The sequence below is a fragment of the Anomaloglossus baeobatrachus genome, chromosome 4 (genome assembly GCF_048569485.1).
Source record: "Anomaloglossus baeobatrachus isolate aAnoBae1 chromosome 4, aAnoBae1.hap1, whole genome shotgun sequence".
In the NCBI taxonomy this organism is placed as follows: Eukaryota; Metazoa; Chordata; class Amphibia; order Anura; family Aromobatidae; genus Anomaloglossus; species Anomaloglossus baeobatrachus.
Window position 1 is genome coordinate 202,839,882 of NC_134356.1, and position 19,824 is coordinate 202,859,705.

At 46.8% G+C, this 19,824-nt stretch overlaps 1 long non-coding RNA gene across 1 annotated transcript in view; it reads right to left on the reverse strand.

The window, feature by feature from the left end:
• Positions 1 to 19,824, reverse strand: part of LOC142301362 (uncharacterized) — a 182,694-nt gene that overhangs the window by 12,419 nt on the left and 150,451 nt on the right. The window contains exon 3 of the long non-coding RNA XR_012752782.1: positions 6,994 to 7,111. This is a non-coding gene — a long non-coding RNA (uncharacterized LOC142301362). The remainder of the gene's footprint in view (positions 1 to 6,993; positions 7,112 to 19,824) is intronic.

The following is a 19,824-nucleotide window of genomic DNA, read 5'->3' on the forward strand; positions in this document are numbered from 1 at the left end:
GAAGCCCCATCCTCCACTGCAACTATGGATCTAGCCGCAAGCCTGGAGATTGGGGGATCCACCTTTGGACACTGGGTCCAGCGTTTGACCACGTCAGGGGGAAAGGGATAACGTGTATCCTTAAGACGTTTGGAGAAACGCTTGTCTGGATAAGCGTGGTGTTTCTGGACTGATTCTCTGAAGTCAGCGTGGTCCAGAAAAGTACTCAGTTTACGCTTGGGATACCTGAAATGGAACTTCTCCTGCTGTGCCGCTGCCTCCTCTGCTGAAGGGGCAGGGGGAGAAATATCCAACAGTCTATTGATGGCCGCTATAAGGTCATTTACCATGGCGTCACCATCAGGAGTATCCAGATTGGGAGCGGTCTCAGGATTAGACTCCTGATCACCCTCCTCTGTCTCATCATACAGAGACTCTTCTCGCTGAGACCCTGGCCAGCGTGAGGACGTGGAGGGTCTCTCCCAGCGAGCTCGCTTAGGCTGCCTGGGACTGTTATCCGAGTCAGAGCCTTCAGCCTGAGATGCCTGGGACCCCCTTGAAGCACGTATTAACTCCAACTGAGGGGGACCGGGGAACATTGACACAGCCGTGTCCATGGTCTGAGTAACTGGTCTGGACTGCAAGGTCTCTAGGATTTTTGTCATAGTCACAGACATCTTGTCAGCAAAAACTGCAAACTCTGTCCCCGTCACCGGGACAGGGTTCACCGGTGACTCTGCCTGGGCCACTACCACCATAGAGTCTGGCTGACGAAGTGGCACAGGGACCGAACATTGAACACAATGGGGGTCATTGGAACCTGCCGGTAGATCAGCCCCACAAGCGGCACAAGCAGCGTCTACAGCCTGTGTCTTGGCACCCTTGCGTTTTGCGGATGACATGTTGTTGTCTCCTCAGAGCAATATAGGGTATACAGCCAAGAAGCGACCTTACAGTGCAATATATATATATATGGTACAGAGAAAAAAGTACACCAATATAACACTGTGGCACTAGTGGGGCCAGCACTAATGTGCTGCTTACCGCCCGCTTAACGCGGGTGTGTGGTCGCCAGAAATCCCTTGTCTGGGTCTCCCAGAGCCTGTGTCCGTTCTCCAGCCAGACTGCATGTAGGAATGGCTGCCGGCGTCCTGTGGAGAGGGGCGGGCCCTGGGCGTGTGCAGACAAAGTGCGGGAAACCTGCGTCCCACTGTGCTCAGTGAGAGGGCTGGAGTATGAGAATAAGACTCCAGCCCTCGGCGCTGGCTATAGAACAGCGTCTCTCCCTTTCCCTGATTGACAGGGTGGGGGCGGGAACGAAGCAGAGCTAGGCCGCAAAAGCCGGGGACTAGATTTATGAGCGCTGCCGCCGTAAAAGCACGGTCGGCGCGAAGTCCCCGGCGCACCACAAGTCTCAGCCGCGCCGCCGCTCTAGGGGCGGCCGGCGCGGCAGTCCCCAACACATAAAGTCCCTCAGAGAAGCTGCAGTGACTGTAACCCCAGCGCGCAGCGCTACTGTCCCCGGCGCACTAGCACACCCAGCAAGTCTGGAGTGTGCGCGGCCTGTCCATACGGGGACACAGAGTACCTGAATGTTGCAGGGCCTTGTCCCTGAACGGTACCCAGCTCCGTATCCAGCAGGTTCTATGGGTCTGTGGATGGAGCCCGGCCTCAGGGCTTGGGGGCCGGTAAGATCCCACTTCCTCAGAGCCCCTCAGGGGGATGGGGAAGGAAAGCAGCATGTGGGCTCCAGCCTCCGTACCCGCAATGGGTACCTCAACCTTAACAAACACCGCCAATAGGAATGGGGTGAGAAGGGAGCATGCTGGGGGCCCTATATGGGCCTTCTTTTCTTCCATCCGATATAGTCAGCAGCTACTGCTGACTAAAACAGTGGAGCTATGCGTGGATGTCTGACCTCCTTCGCACAAAGCTTGAAAACTGGGCAGCCCGTGATCCCACGGGGGGTGTATAGCCAGAAGGGGAGGGGCCTTACACTTTTTAGTGTAATGCTTTGTGTGGCCTCCGGAGGCAGTAGCTATACACCCAATCGTCTGGGTCTCCCAATGGAGCGCCGAAGAAATTACCTTTTATTGTGCACTAGCAGCACATGCTCATTGCTGGCTCCAGCTCTGATGGGGTTAATCTCTCCTCTGACTTCCTGTGTTCAGTTCCTACAAGTCCCAGAATTCTTTGTGGCTCTAGGGCGGTGTCTAGCTTATCTAACACACCCATTGTGTCTAATACACCCACTCTGCTCCCACCCAAACCCTCCTCCCTGCCTCTTCCCAGAGGATGTGCACTGAGAGCAATCACACAGAGACAGCAGCAGCTCTACACAGCCAGGGGAAGAAAGTGTGTGTGCGCGTATATACAGTGTATGTGTATGTGTGCGCGTATATACAGTGTGTGTGTATGTGTGCGCGTATATACAGTGTGTGTGCGTATATACAGTGTGTGTGCGTATATACAGTGTGTGTGTATATATACAGTGAGTGTGTGTATATATACAGTGAGTGTGTATGTGTGTGTGTGTGTGTGTGTGTGTGTGTATGTCATACTCACCTGTCTGCAGGGTCTCGGTGCCATGCCCGCTTCCAGCCCCTGTCTCGGTACCGCCGCTCTGGCTGTGTGCAGTCTCCCCGGGGCACGTACGAAGCTTGCAGGACCTGGCGGTGGATCACCTGATGCAGTCACCTGACGCATCAGCTGATCGATTCTCGTGGTGTCGCCAGCTTTTTCGCGCCCGGCCGGCTATCAGCTGATCCTGCCGTCAGGGGACTTCATCAGCTGATTACCGGCAGCTCCTGCAGTGATGGGCCAGGATCAGACTCCGCTGCAGGAGCTGCCGGTAATCAGCACAGACGTGAGTATTTATTTATTTTTTATTTTTTTCTACTGATGCATCAGCTGATTGTATAATCGGCTTTTATACAATCAGCTGATGTGTGATGTGATTCACGTCCTTTAACCTGACACATCATCTGATTGCTTTGCCTTCCAGCAAACCGATCAGATGATATTGGATCCGGATTGGACGGCGATGGACCCTGACCCAGGATTACTGCGGAGGGGGGTTTATTTCAATAAAGATGGAGTCACTAATTGTGTTGTGTTTTATTTCTAATAAAAATATTTTTCTGGTTGTTGTGTTTTTTTTTTATCATTACTAGAAATTCATGGTGGCCATGTCTAATATTGGCGTGACACCATGAATTTCGGGCTTAGGGCTAGCTGATAATATACAGCTAGCCCTAACTCCATTATTACCCAGCTAGCCACCCGGCATCAGGGCAGCTGGAAGAGTTGGATACAGCGCCAGAAGATGGCGCTTCTATGAAAGCGCCATTTTCTGGGGTGGCTGCGGACTGCAATTCGCAGTGGGGGTGCCCAGAAAGCTTGGGCACCCTTCACTGTGGATTCCAATCCCCAGCTGCCTAGTTGTACCCGGCTGGACACCAAAATTAGGCGAAGCTTACGTCATTTTTTTTTTTTTAAATTATTTCATGAAATTCATGAAATAATTAAAAAAAAAAGGGCTTCTCTATATTTTTGGTTCCCAGCCGGGTACAAATAGGCAGCTGGGGGTTGGGGGCAGCCCGTACCTGCCTGCTGTACCCAGCTAGCATACAAAAATATGGCGAAGCCCATGTCATTTTTTTTTCTTTTTGGGTAAAAAACTGCATACAGTCCTGGATGGAGGATGCTGAGCCTTGTAGTTCTGCAGCTGCTGTCTGCTCTCCTGCATACACTAGTGAATGGAGGATGCTGAGCCTTGTAGTTCTGCAACTGCTGTCTGCTCTCCTGCATACACTAGTGAATGGAGGATGCTGAGCCTTGTAGTTCTGCAGCTGCTGTCTGCTCTCCTGCATACACTAGTGAATGGAGGATGCTGAGCCTTGTAGTTCTGCAGCTGCTGTCTGCTCTTCTGCATACACTAGTGAATGGAGGATGCTGAGCCTTGTAGTTCTGCAGCTGCTGTCTGCTCTCCTGCATGCACTAGTGAATGGAGGATGCTGAGCCTTGTAGTTCTGCAGCTGCTGTCTGCTCTCCTGCATACACTAGTGAATGGAGGATGCTGAGCCTTGTAGTTCTGCAGCTGGTCTGCTCTAATGCATACAATGAACATTTTGAATAAGGAAATGACATCAGACCTTTTTTTTTTCATCAACAATCTTTAATGGCATTGTGTACTGATTAAAAACGCAGTGAGCAAAAACGCAGCAAAAAACGCACCAAATCGCAGCAAAAATGTGACATGCAGCACCGCAGGTGACAGAGCAGAGCAAGTTGGTGACATGCTCTGCTCTGACACATAGTGTGCTGCATGTCACTGTATCCACTCTGGGACTTGTGCAGGTGACCGGATGATACATGTCACTAACTTGCTCCACTCTGTGACTTCTGCTGCATTGTTCCAACTGTATACACTCTCACCTGAACAAGTCTCAGAGTGGGGCAGTTAGTGACATGTATCATCCGGTCACCTGCACAACAAGTCCCAGAGTGGTGAAAGATAGTGACATGCAGCACACTATGTGTCAGAGCAGAGCATGTCACTGTCTCCACTCTGGGACTTGTTGTGCAGGTGACCGGATGATACATGTCACTAACTTGCTCCACTGTGACTTCTTCTGCATTGTTCCAACTGTATACACTCTCACCTGCACAACAAGTCCCATAGTGGGACAGTTAGTGACATGTAGCATCCGGTCACCTGCACAACAAGTCCCATAGTGGAGACAGATAATGACATGCAGCACACTATGTGTCAGAGCAGAGCATGTCACTGTCTCCACTCCGCTGACCTCACAGCCCGTACACGCTGCGATGGATGCAGGGGGACACAGAACAAGTAATCGGCCGACACTGGAGTCATCTGATTACTTGGGATGAATGAGAAGTAAAATGCTCTGGTGCTCGATGGGCGAAGCCCATGCCGATTTTTTTTAAAAAAATCACATTGTTTGTGGGCTCCCGCTGCATTTTCTATTGCTAAGGGTAACCAAAGCAGCTACTGGCTGCTAGCCCCCGCTGCTTGGTGTTGCTTTCACTGGCAATAGAAATGCAGGGAAGCATTTTTTTTTTTATAAAGGTTTTTCCCTGAAAATGTTTTTAAGAAAATGACGTGGGCTTCGCCATATTTTTGTATGCTAGCCAGGTACAGCAGGCAGCTACGGGCTGCCCCCAACCCCCAGCTGCCTAGTTGTACCCGGCTGGGAACCAAAAATATAGAGAAGCCCTTTTTTTTCATGAATTTCATGAAATAATTAAAAAAAAAAAAAATTATGTGGGCTTCGCCAAATTTTTGAGTCCAGCCAGGCACAACTAGGCAGCTGGGGATTGGAATCCACAGTGCAGGGTGCCCAAACTTTCTGGGCCCCCCACTGCGAATTGCAGTCCACAGCTGCCCCAGAAAATGGCGCTTTCATAGAAGTGCCATCTTCAGGCGCTGTATCCAACTCTTCCAGTGGCCCTGGTGGCAGGTGGCACGCTGGGTAATAAGGGGTTAATACCAGCTATGTTTTACCAGCTGGTATAAAGCCCGAGATTCTTAATGTCAGGCCAAGTTTAACCTGGCCATTAAGAATCTCCAACAAAGGGTTTAAAAAAAAAAGACATCACACAGAGAAAAATACTTTATTAGAAATAAATACACAGACACAGTAGGGACTCCATGTTTATTACTCCCTCTCACCCCTCCACGATGGAGAGATTTCTGTACTGACCATGCCAGGAGAGAGCGAGGAAAAAGAGCGAGTGGGGGGGAGGAAAAGAGAGCGAGCGGGGGGGGAGAAGAGAGCGAGCGGGGGGGGGGGAGAAGAGAGCGAGCGGGGGGGGAGAAGAGAGCGAGGGGGGGAGAAGAGAGCGAGGGGGGGAGAAGAGAGCGAGGGGGGGAGAAGAGAGCGAGGGGGGGGAAAGAGAGGGGGGGAGAGAGAGTGAGTGGGGGAGGAAAAGAGAGCGTGGGGGGAGGAAAAGAGAGCGTGGGGGGAGGAAAAGAGAGCGCGGGGGGAGGAAAAGAGAGCGCGGGGGGAGGAAAAGAGAGCGAGGGGGGGAGGAAAAGAGAGCGCGGGGGGGGGAGGAAAAGAGCGCGGGGGGGGAGGAAAAGAGCGCGGGGGGGAAAGAGAGCGCAGGGGGGAGGAAAAGAGAGCGAGGGGGGGAGAGAGCGAGGGGGGAAGAGAGCGAGAGAAAAGAGAGGGGAGAGGAGAGAGGGATAAGAGGGGGGCAGAGAAGAGGGGGAAGAGGGGAGGGGGAGAAGAGGAGGGGGAGAGAAGAGAGTGGGGAAAGAACGGGGGGGGGGGGCAGAGGTGCTCTGTCACCAACTATCTCCACTCTGTGACTTGTGGTGCAGGTGACAGAGTGCAGACAGTTGGTCCCATGCAGCAGGACAGATGGCAGAGCACAGCGGTGACATGCCTGTCAGTGTCTTGCTGCTGGGAGGAGCAGATGATCACACTGCCCGACACCGGCCGCTCTCCTGACACCGCAGCAGAGCGGGCGGGTGGAGAGTGTGAGCACATACTTACGTGCAGGGGGGGATTCAGCTGAAGACCCCCCCCCCCCTTGTACTGCACACTGGCGCCCCGTGCCTCACCATCTGCAGGACGCCGGCTCCACACTGACGTCCTCCGTCTCCTCCCCTCGATGCTGGGCTGTGATGTGCGGTAGTTACCGCCCACAGCCCTGTCACTCAATCTGAGTGGTGCCAGCCTCCTCTGACGTACCCGTCCAGTTTGAGAGCCCGGAAATGCCGGGACGTCAGAGGATGCTGGCGGCCACAGCTCCAGGGGGTCATGTGACCGGCACTGAGCGTGCAGCATAGCGCCGCTCAGTGCCAGAACTGGAAACAGAAGCCAAAGGAGAAAACGCCTAGAAAGGTAAGTAGAACTCATACAGAAAATAAAAAAAATGGGTGAACCACCCCTTTAAAGTCTTATTGAGGGACTAAGTAAAAAAAATAAATGTAAAAGTATTTTAAATTAAAAAAAAATAAAAATCACAAAATCTGCTTACTAATAGAGCTCTCGTCTGGACATAAAGAAATGCAGCTCAGAAGAATGACACTTCTTTCCATCTCCGCTAAGAACATCTCATCTCAGTCCCCCACGGACCTCCATCGATTCTTGATATTCTGCACAGAGAAGCAAAAAAAGAAAACCAATTAGCTAAAAAATTTTGAAGACAAAACCAAAAATGCTGCAAAAAAGTAGCACAGGTTATCTGCAGAGCACAATATTTTTTGATTTAACCTTTTCACACCAGGGCCTGTTTTTGCCTTCGTGACCGGGCCAATTTTTTGATTTCTGACCAGTCTCCCTTTATAAGGTTATAACTCTGGAACACTTCATCGTATCCCGGTGATTCTGAGATTGTTTTTCCGTGACATATTGTGCTTCAGAATAGGCATAAAATTAAAATATCTTTTGAGTTTATTTGTAAAAATATCGGAAATTTGGAAAACCTTTTTAAAATTTTGCGATTTTTAAACTTAATTTTTATGACATTAAACCAGAAAGTTATGCTACAAAAAAATAGTTACTAAATAACATTTCCCACTTCTCTACTTTACACCAGCGCAATTTTTCAAACATATTTTTTTTTTTTTGGTCGGAAGTTAGAAGGGGTCAAAGTTCATCAGCAATTTCTCATTTTTACAACAAAATTTACAAAGCCATTTTTTTAGGTACCACATCACATTTGAAGTGACTTTGAGAGACATAGGTGACAGAAAATAGCCAAAAGTGACACCATTCTAAAAACTGCACCCTTCAAAGTACTCAAAATAACACCCAAGAAGTTTATTAACCCTTTAGGTGCTTCAGAGGAACCAAAGCAATGTAGAAGGAAAAACTGAAAATTTTACTTTTCCCACAAAAATGTTATTTTAGCCTTACAGATGCATTTTCACAAGGGTAACAAGATAAAATGCACCATAAAATGTATTGTGCAATCTCTCCTGAGCATGCAGATACCTCATATGTGGTGGGAGTCTACTGCTTGGGTGCATAGCAGGGCACGGAAGGGAAGGAGTGCCATTTGAATTTTTGAAAGTTAAATTGGCTGGAATCATTATCGGACGCCATGTCACATTTCTGGAACCAATAATGTGCCTAAACAGTGGAGCTCCCCTACAAGTTACCCCATTTTGGAAACTAAACCCCTCAAGGAATTTATTTAGATGTTTGGTGATCCCATTGAACCCACAGGGGATTCACAGACGTTTAGAACGTTGAACCATGAAAATAAAAAAAAAAAAAAAACGTAACACAAAATTGTTACTTTAACCTCATAACGACGGCCGTACGACTTAAAGCGGCGGCAAAACAGGGTACTTATTCTGTTCCGCCGCTTTAAAGCGGCGGCCCGAAAAAACCCTGTAGCGCCCCCCAGCGACCGAAAATCTCGGGGGTTTCAGCTACCGGGGGTAGCTGAGACCCCCCAGATTATGAATCGGGGTGTTTTTTTTGGACCCCGATCATGTGATCGGCGGTATACACTGTATACCGACGAACACATGAAAAAAAAAAGAAATGGCCGGTAAAACTGATTTCTTTTTCATCTGACATGATCAAACATGTCAGATGAAAAAGAAATCTAAACCCCTAGTGCCCCCAAAGCCCCCGGTACCGGAGAGTCCCCCCACCACCCCTACCCCCCCTCCGGAGCACTCAAAATGGCGCCGAAGCGCACAGAAAACTGCCGCCGGCGCCGGCTCTGCATTCATTTCCCTCCGATCTGAAATGATCAAACATTTCAGATAGGAGGGAAATGTCCTCCCCCTGACCCCTCCTCCGGTCCACCGGAGCCCTCTGGTCACCGGAGCCCCCTCCGGTTCTCCAGAGCCACCACCCCCCTCCCCCCTCCGGAGCGTTGAAGATGGCGGCGCACAGCGCGCGGCCGCATTCATTCTGCTCTTTCTGCCGCATGTGACACGTCACATGCGACAGAAAGGTGTCCCCAGGTCCCGCTAGGTCACCCCCCGTCACCCCCCCCCCCAGCCCCCGGTCATACGTTACCTGTCTGCTGGTGATCCGTCCCGCGATCACGCCGCCTCCTTCTTCAATGCTGGCGGCGCATGCGCAGACAGCGGCTGTCAGCTGGATCCCTGCAAGCAGGGACCCTGACGTCGCTGCTGCACAGGCTCCACTGTGGACCGGGGGAGGGTGAGTGCGGTAATCTGCAGTCACACTCCTCACATGGAGAGACTGCTGTTCCAGAAAATGGGGGGTACGTTCTGTGAGCGTGCCCCTCATATTCTGGAATGAGGTTACTGCAGGTCACTCTGCCCTAGGTTGGACCGGGGCAGTGTGAGTGCAGTATTCTCAGATTACTGCACCCACACTGCTCATGGAGAGCTTGCTCTTCCAGAAAATGGGGGATACGTTCCCTGAACGTGCCCCCCATATTCTAGAAGATCCAGAGTCGGCGTGGGACCTCCAAAATGGATTACAGCGACCGGAATTTCTTTATTTTCAATAAATTGGTAAAAGAGGAATGTTTCGGGGGAGTTTTTTTTTCAAATAAATTTTTTTTTGTCTTTATTTTTTTCTATTACTTGACTGGGTTAGTAATGTCGGGTATCTGTTCAGATGCCGTGACATCACTAACCCCAGGGCTTGATGCCAGGTGACATTACAGCTGGTATCAACCCCATATATTACCCCGTCTGCCACCGCACCAGGGCGCGGGATGAGCTGGGGCGAAGCGCCAGGATTGGCGCATCTAATGGATGCGCCACTTCTGGGGCGGCTGCGGCCTGCTATTTTTAGGCTGGGAAGAGTCCAATAACCATGGCTCTTCCCACCCTGAGAATACCAGACCCCAGCTGTCCGCTTCACCTTGGCTGGTGATCTAATTTGGGGGGGACCCCACGTTTTTTTTTTTTTTTTAAAAAAACGCCTGGGGAGGCCTCCAAATTGATCACCAGACAAGGTGAAGCTGTCAGCTGTGGTTTGCAGGCTACATCTGTCTGCTTTACCCTAGCTGGCTATCAAAAATAGGGGGGACCCCACGTCGTTTATTTTAATTATTAATTTTTTGGGGGGCTAAATACAAGGCTAGGCACCCTTTAGTGCCACATGAAAGGCACTAAAGGGCGCCAGCTTAGAATATGCAGGGGGGTGGGATGTTATATATGTTTGACATCTATCCATTCATCCATTGTAGCATTTTAGGCTGTGTGCCCACAATCGGGATTTGCAGCGTTTTGGGCGCAGAGTGTTTTCCCTGCATCCATAACGCTGCATTGTGCAGTAGAAGCACAGTGGAAGGATTTTTAGAAATCCCGTGCCCAATGTGCTTCTTTTCTCCGCAGCAAACACTGACCTGTGGCGCAGCATCCTGAGCCTCAGCATGTCAATTTATGCTGCGGAGACAAAAGTGTTCTCTGCAGGTAGCATAGAGCTCCACAGCGGCCTGAACCCAAATCGTGGGCATGGGCAGCTGCGTTCTCCCGTGGACAACACTCACATCTCTGCAGGAAGGCTGACACTGTGTACTGGACGCCGTGTCGCTGGATCATGGCCACATAGCCTAACAGTGAGACATTTGTTGCTACAGCAACATTTTTGTGAAGTACCTGTGGATTCAAAATGCTTACTATACTCCTGAATAAAATCCAGTTTCCAAAATGGAGTCACTTGTGGGGGGTTTCTGCTGTATAGGTACCCAAGGGGCCCTGCAAATGTGACATGGTGTCCGCAATTTATTTTAACTTTTCCAGAATTCAAATGGTGCTCCCTCCATTCCAAGCCCTCCCATTTATCCAAACAGAGGTTTTTGGCCACATGTGGGGTATCCCTGTGCTCATAAGACATTGGATAACAACCTGTGGGGTCCACGGTTTGTTGTTATCTCTTGAAAAAGTGAGAAATTTGATGCTAAAGCAACATTTTTGTGAAAAAAATGAAAATTTTCAATATGGCAACCTAAGCTTATCAAATTCTGTGAAGTACTCGTGGATTCAAACTGCTCAATATACACCTAGATAAAAGCCTTGAGGTGTCTTGTTTCCAGAATGGAGTCACTCGTGGGGGACCGCCACTGTTTAGGCACCTCAGGGGCTCTCCAAATGCAACCTGGCGTCCGCTATTGATTCCAGCCAATTTTGCAGTCAAATGGCACTCCTTCCCTTCCGAGCCCTGCCATGCGCCCAAACAGTTGATTTCCACCACATATAAGGTATCGTCAAACTCAGGAGAAATTGCACAATAAATGTTATGCTGAATTTTTTCCTTTTACTCTTGTAAAAAAAAAAGCTACCTGGTTGAAATAACAATTTTGTGGTAAAATTTTATTTTTTTTTTTTCATGGCTCAACGTTATAAACTTCTGTGAAGCACCTGGGGGTTCAGGGTACTCACCAAACATCTAGATAAATTCCTTGAGGGGCCTAGTTTCCAAAATGGGGTCACTTGTGCGGGGTTTCTGCTGTTTAGGTACCTTAGGGGACCTCCAAATGCGACATGGTGCCTGCAATCTTTTTCAGCCAAATTTCCTTTCCAAAATTCAAATATTGCTCCTTTCGTTCCAAGCCCTCCCATTTGTACAAACAAAGGTTTCAGACCACATGTGAGGTATCACCGCGCTCATAAAAAAGTGGTCAACAAACCTTGAGGTCAAATTTTTGGAATTACCTCTTGAAAAAGTGAGAAAATTGATGCTAAAGCAACATTTTTGAGAAAATTATTAAAATTTTCAATATGACAACGTAACGTTAACAAAATCTGTGAAGTACCTGTGGATCTAAAATGCTCACTATACCCTTTAGATAGAAGCCTTGAGGGGTCTAGTTTCCAAAATGGTGTCACTTGTGAGGGATTTCTTCTGTTTAGTACTTTAGCGGACCTGTAAATGCAACATGGTGCCCGCAATCTATTTCAGCCAAATTTGCTTTCCAAAATTCAAATATTGCTCCTTCTGTTCCGAGCTCTCCCATTTGTCCAAACAGAGGTTTCTGACCACATGTGGGGTATCGGCGCACTCATAAGAAAGTAGGGAACAAGTTTTGGGGTCTATTTTGTTGTGTTATTTCTTCTAAAAGTGAATAAATTTGGGTTAGAGCAACATTTTTAGGTAAAATTTAATTTTTGCTTTTTTTCATTCCACATTGCTTTTGTTCATGTGAAGCACCTGAAGGGTTAATATTCTTGAATGTGGTTTTGAGTACTTTGGGGGGTGCAGTTTTTAGAATGGTGTTACTTTTGGGTATTTTCTGTCATCTAGGCCTATTGAAGTCACTTCAAATGTGATGTGGTCCCTAAAAAACTGGTTTTGTAAATTTTGATGTAAAAATGAGAAATTGCTGATAAACTTTGAACCCCTCTAACTTCCTAACAAAAAAAAATTTTGTTTCCAAAATTGTGCTGATGTAAAGTAGACATGTGGGAAATGTTATTTATTAACTATTTTGTGTCACAGAAATCTCTGGTTTAACGGTATAAAAATTCAAAAGTTGAAAATTGCTAAATTTTCAAAATTTTTGCCAATATTCAATTTTTTTCATAAATAAACGCAAAAAATATTGTCCTAAATTTGGTACTAACATGAAGTCCAATATGTGACGAAAAAACAACCTCAGAATCACCGGGATCCGTTGAAGCGTTCCAGAGTTATAACCTCATGAAGTGACACTGGTCAGAATTGCAAAATTTGGTCTGGTCATTAAGGTGAAAATTAGCTCCGTCACTAAAGGGTTAACCATGTAGCTTGCCATTCTGCAATTTCTCCTGAGTACGCAGATATGTCATATGTGGTGGAAATCTACAGTTTGGGTGCACGGCAGGGCTCGAAAGCGAAGGTGCGCCATTTGACTGCAAAATGACCTGCAATCATTAGCAGACGCCATATTGCGTTTGGAGAACCCCTGAGGTGCCCAAACAGTGGAGCTCCCCTACAAGTGACCCTATTTTGGAAACTAAAGTCAAGGAATTTATCTAGATGTTTGGTGAGCCCCTTGAACTCACAGGGGAGTCACAGAAGTTTAGAAAGTTGAAGCATGAAGATAAAAAAAATAAAAAAATTTAACACAAAATTGTTACTTCAACCATGTAGCTTACTTTTCATAAGAGTATCAAGAAAAAATGCACAATAAACTTTCTTCTGCAACTTCTCCTGAGTACGCAGATATGTGGTGGGAATCTACAGTTTGGGCGCACGGCAGGGCTCGGAAGCGAAGGGGCGCCATTTGACTGCAAAATTAGCTGCAAGGATTAGCAGATGCCATATTGCGTTTGGAGAACCCGTGAGGTGCCTAAACAGTGGAGCTCCCCCTACAAGTGACCCCATTTTGGAAATGTAACCCCTCGAGGAATATATCTAGACGTTTGATGAGCACCTTGAACCCCCACGGACTTCACAGAATTTTATAACACTGGAGGTGTGAAAATGCAAAATGCATTTTTACCACAAAACTGTTACTTCAACCAGATAGCTTTTTTCAAAAGGATATCAGGAAAAAATGCACCATAAAATGTATTCTACAATTTCTCCTGAGTAGAGTGATACCCATATGTGGTGGAAATCAATTGTTTGGGCGCACAGCAGGGCTCGGGAGGGAAGGAGCGCCAATTAAATTTTAGAGTGCACAATTGTCTGGAATAGATAGTGGACGCCATGTTGCATTTGTTTAAAAGAACTCAAGTCCTCAGTGGTTGATACCTTTTAATTGCTAACTGAAAAGATGGTAATAATTGCAAGCTTTCGAGACTACTCAGGTCTCTTCATCAGGCATGGTATAACACAAATTCTGAAGAGTCATGTGTGTTATACCATGCCTGATGAAGAGACCTGAGTAGTCTCGAAAGCCTGCAATTATTACCATCTTTTCAGTTAGCCATTAAAAGGTATCAACCACTGAGGACTTGAGTTCTTTTAAACAATTTTTTTTTATCTCTACTGGCTAACACGGTACAAAGATATATTTTACTTGTATGTTGCATTTGGAGAGACATCCATGTGAGGTCTTGTTTTTGCATGACGAATTGACGTTTCTATAGGTACCATTTTTGGGCACATAACATTTTAGGAATTTTTTTCATTTTCACTTTTGGTAGGTAGAATTAACATGAAACAGAAATTCAGGAATTGTTTTTTGCGATTTTTGTTTGTTTTTTTTTATGCCGTTCACTGTTTGGTAAAAGTAACAACACAGGTTTATTCTTCCGGTCAGTACGGATACATTGATACCACATTTACGTATTTTTTTTATGTTTTACGCAAAAAAAACAATTTTTTAGAAAATAGAAATTTTTTTGCATTGTTGTATTTTCAGAGCTGTAACTTTTTTACTTTTCCACTGATGGAGCTGGATGACGGCTCATTTTTTGCGGGACAAGATGTAGTTTTCAGTAATATCATTTTTGATTAATGTTCAATTTTTGATGGCGTTTTATTCCACTTTTTTTCTGCAGTATGATGAAAAATCATTTTTTGATGCATTTTTTAAAAACTGTTCACTGAAGGGGTTAAATAGTGTAACAATTTTATAGATCAGGTTGGGCCGGATGCGGCGATCCCAAATATGTGTACATTTTGTGTTTATTTTTGTTTTTATATAAATGTGTTTTTGGGTATAATTTTTTTGTCTTTTATTTTTACATTTTGCAGTGGTTTTCTTTGTTTTTTGGGTTTTTTTTTTCACTTTTCTTTGCTTTTTTACATGGTCCCTATATGGGACTTTCACCTTTCTTAGTCTGATCACTGGTATAATGCATTGCTATGCAGCAGCACAGCAATGCATTATACTGACAGTGTCAGGGTGCACTGCAGAATGCCTGTCACATCCAGCTGCAGGCTGGGTCTCACAGGCTACCATAGATGACAGACCCGGAGTCATGTGACCACCGGTTGCCATGACAAACCAAGGTCCTGCGTGATCTGACACAGGAGACCCAGGAGAGGTAAGAGAAGCAGCTCTACCTCTGAAACTTCTATGTGCCGTGATCACTATTAAATCACAGCAGATAGACGATCACAAAGGGTTAAAAACATCACCAAGACCTAATCCAATCAGATCCTGGTGATATCTCCGGGCAGAACTATTGTTCTGCACCGGAAACCCGATGATACCAGCATGCAGGGGAGCGCGATACCCTCCTGAATGCAGACCGTTGATAAACGTCAGTTCTGCACAAAGCCCAGCAGATGCTGACGTTTATCTACCATCGGCGGTCCTGAAGCGGTTAATCCCTTCCCAACTCTTGGACATAGTGGTACATTTTAGATCGGAGGTACCGTATTTTTCGCTTTATAAGACGCACCTGATTATAAGACACACCTAGGTTTTAGAGGAGGAATATTTAAAAAAAGAAAAAAAAATATGAATCAAATAGTGCACTAAAACATTTTAATAAAATTATGAACATTATTTTAACAATATAAACTTAACAGCAGCATTGTAAGTAACATGAACCATGTTTGTGAATAACATGAGGGGAAGCTTGTGGGATGATGGAAGATCTGTGGATGAAGCACGGTTTTGGGGATCTGGGACTACCAGCCCCCTCATCCTTAGGAATGCACCCATGTACTGGGTGTATTCTGAAAGAGGAGAGGGGTGGTAGTCACATTTACAACACTTTAGTATAAACACACCAGGGGAGGACTGTAATGTAGTGGCTAAATATGACAACAGCCCCCATCATCCTTCAGAATACACCCATTGATACAATACATTCTGAAGACTGATGATGGAGGTTGTGTTCCCCTACGGTGTATTTGCTCACCTATTAAGGACCCTTTATTCAACTGACAATTTTGTCAGGGTCATATAACTGATTGGTGGAGGAAGCTCAGTAGCAGTTGCCTCCACCAATCAGAATCCAGCTCTGCAGAGGAGAAGGAGAAGAATCGCTCTTTCTCCTCTATGTTAAAAATAGTCTCCACCTGCTGAGGAGAACAAAATCTGAGCCCTTTGTGATCTCTATCTGCGCCTGCGCTGCCTCCGACTTGATGGACTTCAGGAAATTGGCTGCAGAGGCTTCCGCACCCATTTTCCTGGAGTCTATCAAGTCGAAGGTAGCACAGGCGCAGATAGAGATCTCTGTTCTCAGACCTGTGGTGCCCGCCTCCACAGTTATTTGCCGGCAGATCCATGGCGCCGTCCTCAAGCCACACACCATGACACTCCAGCTATGGGCCCACAGCAAAGCCACCGCTGCAGGAAGCAGGTGACCGTGGTGGCGCCAGCTTCCTGCGACTCTGCTCCACCGCTGCAGCACTCCCCCGGCGACAGCAGCGGCCCCAGCCTCCTGTGACTCCGCTCCACGGTAAACTAGATTCATTTTTTAAGACGCACCCTTATTTTCCCCTCAATTTAGCTTACAAAGCTAAAAATACTTTCCGACCTCGGACGTATATGTACATCTAGCAATTGTGTGGGGCTATTAGCGCTGTACCCAGCGCGATCTCCACTGGGGACTCTGCTTTTCTGACAGCCGATCTCCAGCCCTCACAGCCAGGGACGGTCTCCGCGCTGTCCCTGGCTATTTAACCCTCTAAATGCTGCACTTGATATCGAATGCGGCACTTAGGGATTTGGGAGAGGGATCGTGCTCCTTCTCCCCTCCAATCGGGCCCCCCGTGATGTAATTGCGAGGGTCCGAACATCATCATGGTAACCAGAGATTGTCATGAGGACTTCTAGGTCACCTTACTACAGGAAGCCTGAGGGATCATTCCTCCATTACAGTACAGTATCGGCAATCAGAGCACTATAAGGTAATGTCTCGTTGAGGGACTAAATTAAAGTAAAAAAACAAAAAAAAAACAAAGTAAAATTGTTAACAAAAATCATAAAATAAAGAACAAAAAAAATATTCCAAATGTGATATTTGTGTAAAAAAATAAACAAAAAGTACACATATTTGGTATCGCCGAGTCCATAAGAAGCCGATATATAAAATCACAATAGTTAACCCCTTCCATTAACGCCATAAGAAATAAGCATCAAAAACTGTCTTTTCATTAAACTGCTGACAAAAATTGGAATAAAACATATTCAAAAAGTTATACATAAATAAAAATGGTACAGCTGAAAACGTCATCTTGTCCCACAAAAAACAAGCGGCCATATAGCTGCATGTGCGAAAAATTAAGTTATAGCTCTTAGAATACAGCAATACAAAAACTTTTTTTGTCTATAAAATAGTTTTTATGGTGTAAAAAAAGCAGCAAAACATAAAAAACCCACTAATATAAGAAGCCTGACATCAGTAGTATGCAAAGTTTTTGAGGGCATTTTAAGGGATGACATGCAAAAATATATTGCAGAAAATAATATAATAACTGACAGACAGCATGGATTCATGAAAGATAAGTCGTGTCTAACCAATCTGTTGGGGTTCTATGAGGGGGTAAGTGCAAACCTGGATATTGGTAATGCAGCTGATGTGATTTACTTGGACTTTGCAAAGGCATTTGATACTGTACCACATAATAGCCTTATACTAAAGCTCCAGAAGCAAGGACTAGGGGAAACTATATGCAACTGGGTAAGGAATTGGCTAAGGCTATGTGCCCACGCTACAGGATTTACCGCGGATTTACCGCGGATTTTGCCGCGGATTTACCGCGGATTTGCCGAAAATCTGCAGCAGCAGCACTTCCAAGCCATTTCAATGGCATTTTGGAAATGCTGTGCCCATGCTGCGGATTTTTCCGCGGCGGATTTGCCGCGGATTTTGATCCGGAAAAATCTGCAGCATGTCAATTGTTTGGTGCAGATTTGGTGCGGATTTTTGGCTTTGAATGGGGAAAAAAAAAAAAAAAATCCGCATCAAAATCCGCGCCAAATCCGCGGGTGCGGATTTGCCGCGAAAGTCGCGGATTTTCAGGCAAAAAAATCCGCAGGGACATTCTAGCGTGGGCACATAGCCTAAAAGATAGAAAACAAAGAGTAGTTATAAATGGTACATTCTCTAAATGGGCTATAGTCAGCAGTTGGGTGCCGCAGGGATCTGTGCTAGGACCAATTCTTTTTAATCTCTTTATTAATGACCTTGTAAATGGCATTGATAGTAAAGTGTCAGTCTTTGCTGATGACACCAAACTATGCAGGATATTAAAAACTGACCTTGATAGTACAATATCACAAAAAGATCTGGATAAGATGTCAGAATGGGCAAACCCTTGGCAAGAAGGGAATTTTGTTACTTACCGTAAATTCCTTTTCTTCTAGCTCCTATTGGGAGACCCAGACGATTGTTTTCGACGATTGGGTGTATAGCTACTGCCTCCGGAGGCCACACAAAGCATTACACTAAAAAGTGTAAGGCCCCTCCCCTTCTGGCTATACACCCCCAGTGGGATCACTGGCTCACCAGTTTTAGTGCAAAAGCAAGAAGGAGGAAAGCCAATAACTGGTTTAAACAAATTCACTCCGAGTAACATCGGAGAACTGAAAAACCGTTCAACATGAGCAACATGTGTACCCGAAACAACCCAAAAATCCCGAAGGACAACAGGGCGGGTGCTGGGTCTCCCAATAGGAGCTAGAAGAAAAGGAATTTACGGTAAGTAACAAAATTCCCTTCTTCTTCGTCGCTCCATTGGGAGACCCAGACGATTGGGACGTCCAAAAGCTGTCCCTGGGTGGGTAAAGAAATACCTCATGTTAGAGCTGCAAGACAGCCCTCCCCTACGAGGAGGCAACTGCCGCCTGCAGGACTCTTCTACCTAGGCTGGCGTCCGCCGAAGCATAGGTATGCACCTGATAATGTTTGGTGAAAGTGTGCAGACTCGACCAGGTAGCTGCCTGGCACACCTGTTGAGCCGTAGCCTGGTGTCGTAATGCCCAGGATGCACCCACGGCTCTGGTAGAATGGGCCTTCAGCCCTGAAGGAACCGGAAGCCCAGCAGAACGGTAGGCTTCAAGAATTGGTTCTTTGATCCATCGAGCCAGGGTGGCCTTAGAAGCCTGCGACCCTTTGCGCTGACCAGCGACAAGGACAAAGAGTGCGCCCTTGCGCCGTGCGGGAAATGTAGATTCTGAGTGCTCTCACCAGATCTAACAAATGTAAATCCTTCTCATACCGATGAACTGCATGAGGACAAAACGAAGGCAAGGAGATATCCTGATTAAGATGAAAAGAGGATACCACCTTCGGGAGAAACTCCTGAATGGGGCGCAGCACTACCTTGTCCTGGTGGAAGACCAGGAAAGGAGCCTTGGATGACAGCGCTGCTAGCTCAGACACTCTCCGAAGAGATGTGATCGCTACCAGAAAAGCCACTTTCTGTGATAGTCTAGAAAGTGAAACCTCCCTCAGAGGCTCGAAGGGCGGCTTCTGGAGGACAACTAGTACCCTGTTCAGATCCCATGGATCTAACGGCCGCTGGTACGGGGGCACGATATGGCAAACCCCCTGTAGGAACGTGCGCACCATAGGAAGGCGTGCCAAACGCCTCTGAAAAAAGACGGATAGCGCCGATACCTGACCTTTAAGGGAGCCGAGCGCCAAACCTTTTTCTAACCCAGATAGCAGGAAAGAAAGAAAGGTAGGCAATGCAAATGGCCAGGGAGACACTCCCTGAGCAGAGCACCAGGATAAGAATATCCTCCACGTTCTGTGGTTCTTAGCGGACGTGGGTTTCCTAGCCTGTCTCATGGTGGCAACGACCCCGTGGAATAATCCTGAAGACGCTAGGATCCAGGACTCAATGGCCACACAGTCAGGTTCAGGTCCGCAGAATTCCGATGGAAAAAACGGCCCTTGGGACAGTAAGTCTGGTCGGTCTGGTAGTGCCCACGGTTGGCCGACCGTGAGCTGCCACAGATCCGGATACCACGCCCTCCTCGGCCAGTCTGGGGCGACGAGTATGACGCGGCTGCAATCGGATCTGATCT